Raw genomic sequence first — 6,000 nt, 5'->3', positions numbered from 1 at the left:
CCAAGCTCAGCCCTTCCAGGGCTGGGCTCATGGCTGTGGGAAGAATTAACAGGAAGGTAAAGGGCTTTGGGGTCAATTCAGAACCTTTCAAAGAAAGTCATTCACTGTAGCCTGGGAAGGCTAGTTTGCAACAGCCCCCCTCCCCCATGCTGTGGGAGGTACCATAGGCCCTTTTCATCTCTAATTGGTCCTGCTCCCCAAGTTCAAGATACATTTCCAGGTTCCTCATTCGAATGGTATTAAATGCTAGAACTGAAGTGTCTAATGGGTAGTTACTTGGCTTTGAAATGTTGCCCTGAAGAGTTAAACTTTCTACTTGACTGAAAATAAGGAGGGAGGTGGATGTCCTTGTGGGAGGAATTTTTAGCCCCTGGAATTTTATGTCTGATCTCCCTCCCAAGCACAAGATCAGTGGGAGATTGCCGGAGAGGGAGGGAGGGAGAAAGGGCTGGGGCAGTTTTGGGGCCTGCAGGTGTTCCTTTCCATGCCAACCAGTGAGGGCTGCCACCCCCTTCTCAGCCCCCAGCAGGCAGATGCACCAGCCAGGACTTGCCAAAGTCAGCTTGCAAATGACTTTCCACAGCATCATTCCTGGTTGGATCACATGCGAGAAGCTATGGAGGTGTGGGAGCCAGGGCTGCAGGTGGAGGGTCCGCAGAAGGAGCGCCATCGTGCGAAGGTGCAAGGACCACCTGTGATGACTCCCAGACAGCCCTGCTTCTCTCCTGTTCCCTCGTCAAGAGCAGACTAGGCTGAAAGTCGGGGAACTGTACCCTGTCTCCAGTTTCAACTGCGATTACTGCCCTTTCCCTTTTATAGTCTATTGGTCTATCTGTCTGTCTATCTATCTAAGACAGGGTCTGAGGTAGCTTCACACCCACTATGTACAGATGATGATCTTGGACTTCACTTCCAGAGGCCTGTGCTGCTACACTTGGTCTATGCACTGCTGGACATCCAACCCATGCACACCAGAAGCTCTCTGTCAGCTGAACTACATTCTCAGGGCTCCATCTCCCTTTCAATAAACATCCCCTGAGTCCTGTACCTGGAGCAGCCCAACACCGACCTCCTGGAAGGCTGTAGACAGTAACTACTCAATACAACAATTTGCTCCATAGGTGGCCGTTCTTAGTTAACTGCTTGGTCCTGGGAGTGATGTCAGGAGGTGGGGGGGGGGGGAAGGGGGGGAGAAAGAGGCACCGGGGACATTAAGAAGGCTAGTGGCACATTAGAGTTGAAAAGGGGCTATAGTCATACCAGCCAATTACCAAGGACTCTCAGGTCTGGCTTCTCTGCGGATGGTTCCAAGTTTAAAGGAATGCTCATGGATCAAGAATTTCGGAGATGTTTATAAAAGGAAGATAAGATTGGAGGTAAGGGGGCTTGTCTCCATTAGAGCAAGGGACAGGAGAAAGAGACTTCAAATTTCCACTTGAGAGTGGCAGAGACCTGAGGTAAGGGGCGGGGCGGAATGCCACTTGAACCCTTTTGGAGTTTCCAAGGGGCAAGGAGGGAGAGCTGGAGAAGAAAGAGCAGGAAGAGGGGAGTCAAGGGTTAAGTCTTCAGTTCCTCTTCTCTGCTTCTGAGAACAGCAGTCTCCTCTCAAGGGCAATTCAGTCCCCTTCAACTCCCTTCCCCCTGTGGACTTAACCTCATGGGGCCCCAAAGTCTGCCCCAGGCCACCCACCCACAGAGACAGGCAGTTTGAGAGGAAATGTGCCTTCGAGATCCACCCCAATGCCTCCCCTATCGAAGCTCCACATCTGGAAGTCAGCGCCTCCATCCCAGGATCTTAGCACTTGGAAGGTTTTCTTCTTTGCCTGCACAAACCCCTTCCTGCCTCCTTGTCTCAGATCCCTTGACAGTGATCTACACTTTCACGATAACGCTTTCATCAGATTTGTTCTTATCGACTTTCATACCCATTCCAAAAAGGACTGGGGGCAGCTTGTGAAGCTGCAGGTGGTGACTGCTTTGATAAAGGCAGCTCTCCACCCTCTTCCCAGACACCTGCGCACAGCCCAGAGTACAGAGTACGGATGCTGCTTCTGGTTTTTAGCGTAAAACCAGTGGGAAAGTACCTTTGAAACCCGGCTCCAGGGTAGAAACCACGTACACTGTACTTAGTCCTCTGAGATAATGCACACTGTTAAGAGGAGCGTCTTGACCATAGAAAATAGCCTTGGGGGTGACGATGTGGGGGAGAGGTGTTTGTAAAGTTCTGTACTCCTCAAATGTGACCCCCAGGTGTGGCACAGCTCTCTGGCCTGGGGTTTGGATTCTGAGTTCTGAACTGTAGGACTGCATTGGAAGGAGGGATTTGGGAGGAGCAGGGTTTCCCTCCCCCAGAACTCTGCAATGTTCACACCTCCTCAGCCCCTTTTCTGGCCAGACTTGCACCACTGCTCATAAAGGATCGAACCTACAGGAGCCAACTAATCAGAGCTGGCTGAAACCGGAATCTTTTGCTAAAAGGCCTCCTGGCCACTGCCCAGCTCAGCAGGGGAGGGTCCAGCTTTGTCCCTAGGGAGCGGCTATGAGAGGCCCCACTCTTGGGAAATCCTGAGTTGTGGGAAACTCAGTGGTGCTCCCCCCACCCCATTTCACAGAGACAGGCATTTGTTTGGGTCTACCCTGGGAATGAGCAGGGCTTTTCTCCTCCGCCAGGAACCCAGGCAAGGCCAGCTGTGTCAGCTCAGGAACACAGTGGGGACTAGGAAAGGGCTTCTGGGCTCATTTTTGTTTATGCTGGTCATGAGCTTACATGGCTGCCTTTCTTGTGAAAACAGCTGGGGGGGGCGGGGGTTGAGAAAGCATGGCATGAGACAAGGCATCCTCCGCCGAACTGATGTTGTCGTGCTGTCCAAACAAAGAGATGAGCATGGAGAGAGGAGCAGCCTGAGGACTCCTGGGTGTCACCTCTGCATGGCACCCACACTCCCTTATGTTTTTACAATCCCATGGGATAAACATCACCATTGGCTCATGGGTGCTGCAGAGAACATCGAGCCTCAGCTACGATACCAACAGCCTGAAACAACCCCACCAAAGTCCAACTTCGCCAGCCAATGTGTCTACAGAGCTTACTTACAGGGCAAAGGTGAGAGGTTACTTACAGGGCAAAGGTGAAACATTATCTGAGTGCCTTCAAGGCCACACATTACCAAAAAGCCTCACACCCGTATGGATGATGACTTTCCTGTAGCTATGTAGATGGAGTCCCCTGTTGGCTAATATTCCATACTCTATCCACCTCCAGAGACCCTGAGACCACAGGCTTCTGGTTGTAGGAAAGAGTGGCTAGAATCTCAGGTGAGAGTCTTGTAGAACCCCAACAGGTACTGCAAAAGCACAAAGGGGTGTGGGTGCCAGGCAGAGATGACACAGAGACCCTCTTAGGTTAGTCCCCTCTCTGTGTTCAACTTCTTCTATATTTTAAGATTTATTTATTTATTTTATATGAGGACACTGTAGCTGCCTTCGGACACACCAGAAGAGGGCACTGGATTCTATTTATAGATGGTTGTGAGCCACCATGTGGTTGCTGGGAATTGAACTCAGGACCTCTGGCAGGGCAGTCAGTGCTCTTAACCACTGAGCCATCATCTCTCCAGGCCCCCATGTTTAACTTCCTTGGACAGCACATCCTCTGCTTGGCCAGAAACTGCTTCATCTCATTCAGGGACATCTTGACGGTCTCTCGTGTGTCGTCACGTTTTGAAGATGGTAATGGCTGCTTTGCTCAGAGAGTCTGGTTTGAGTACAGACTAGGTGACATCATCCCTACCCCCCCCCCCCACCCCGTACAGCTGCCGCTGTCAGACATAGCCTTGCTTATATCTACAACCACAAAGGCAAAGCCGAATCTATGCAGGCCATGAGCACGGCCTCAGTTCCTCAGCTGGGTGACAATCATTGACTTGGCAACGACATGTCCTGTCTCTCATACGGACTCTGCTTGCCTCACTGATGAGTTCTACCTGATATGGGTATGCCTTGGAATCTGGAGTCCGTTCCTAAATACACTTCCATTCCATATGAACTTACAGCTCTGTCTTCTTTGGACTTTGATTCGCTTTGGGACTACCTCGGGAGTGACTGAGTCTTCTACATAGCTTCTAAATCAACCCACTGAAACAAAACTGCCCTGGGTTGCTATAAACAGGAGAAAAATCATTTTAACAGGGTTCCAATGGATGATGAGCTTCTGAGAAACACAGAGCTCTGGGACTGCAGAGTGGACTGAGGCGGGATTGCAACCACCAAAAGGTTGCAAAGGCCTTCTTACTGCTCTAGTCTTCTTCCTATTGTGATAAAACACCAACCAAAAACAGCCTGGGGAGGGAAGGGCTTACTTGCCTTTTATGTGTTGATCCATCATTAAGAGAAGCCAGTGCAGGAACTCAAGTAGGACAGAAACCTGAGGCAGGAACTGAAGTAGAAGCCTTGAAGGAATGTTGCTTACTGGCTTGCTCCCCATGGCTTGCTCAGCCTGTTTTCTTATACAACTGAGGACCAGCTACCCAAGGCTGGGACCTCCCACAGTGGCCTAGTCCTTCCCACATCAATCATGAGCTAGAAAAATGTCCACACAAACTTGCCTACAGGCCAGACCTCATGGTGTCGCTTTTCTCACAAGGTTCCTTGATGTCAAATGGCTCTAGCAGTGTGCTGTGAGCAAAAATCTACTCAGCACACTTAGTAAAGAAAGCTGAGCCAGCAGAGCACCGGCATACACTGGGCACCAGTGATAGAACAAATTATCTGACAGAACTGGGGTACAGCCTGAGGGATTGCTGTCTTAAACATACTTTCACTTACAGCATATGGAGACGAGCTGACATTCTTATATCTATTTTATTAGAGACTAGATTTGTGGGGGGAGCAGACATCATTTTCGGAACGTCAGTAGATAAGGGTTGGAATCCATATTCATCCACATCAAAGCTGTGAGGCCTTGAAAAGTGGCCTCAAGTTGGAGTCCAGTGTCCTCCTGAGGAAAGGAGAGACGCCAATACAGACCTTGCTGTCAGGATGAGAGGCGACCCTGTGGAGACTCGATGCCAGGTACTTGGGAAGGCTCTATAATAGGTCTGTCTGTTTCAGCAGCAGCATGGCGGTGGTCCTAGAGAACCTTCCCTGGCTCCCAGAGCTGTGGGAATGAGTTCAGGTTTTGCAAGGATAGTAACCACATATGACTTTACAGAGGAGTTCTGGGTTTTGCTTGTTTAGGTTTTAGGTTAGGTGGAGAGCATTGTTTTATCTTGAGACAGGGTCTCATGCATTCTGGTCTAATCTTGAAGTGGCTATGTAGCTGGAGATGTCCTTGAATTTGTGAACCTACAGTGCTGGGGTTACAGGTGTAGGACACTGGACCTGGTTTACGATGTGCTGAGAATGGAGTCAAGAGTTTCATGTACACAGGAAAGTGCTCTATGGCCTGGACTACAGCCCAAGCCCTTGGCTTCAGGGTGTTTTTGTTGTTTGGCTTGTTTTAGACAGCCAACTGAATTTGCTATGTTGCCCAAGTTGTCCTTGACCTCATGTTCTTTCTGATTGGCCCCCAAAGTTCTGGGGTGACCAGCATGTGTTTGTAATGCTTAAAAACATGAAGCCAACCAACCCTCGTAGTTATCCCTGTTACCTGCTGTCTCCTACCTAAGCCCTCAGCAAAGCCGCCTTCCTCCAGTAGTGTTGACATGGGAGTTTGCTGCCCTCTGCTGTCCACAAGAGGAACTTACTAAGGTTTTTTTGTTTTTGGTTTTGTTTTTTAATTTCCAAGAAACCTGTGGCCCCAGGTGGCCTAGCTATACAGAACTTGTTCTACTCTTCTGAAAATAGCCCCAGAAATGGTAGGACCAGGCCTGGATGCATAGTCTGGGGGGCCCAAAGGCCTTCCTAAAATATTACGTTGCAAGTTGTCCTCTGGTTTCCACCTGAGTGACACCTCCACCTCTCCTCCTCCCTCTACTCCATCTCTCTGTCTCTGTGTTTCTG

This window comes from Rattus norvegicus, chromosome 1 (assembly GCF_036323735.1).
Source record: "Rattus norvegicus strain BN/NHsdMcwi chromosome 1, GRCr8, whole genome shotgun sequence".
NCBI lineage: Eukaryota > Metazoa > Chordata > Mammalia > Rodentia > Muridae > Rattus > Rattus norvegicus.
Note: the sequence above shows the minus strand (reverse complement) of the source record.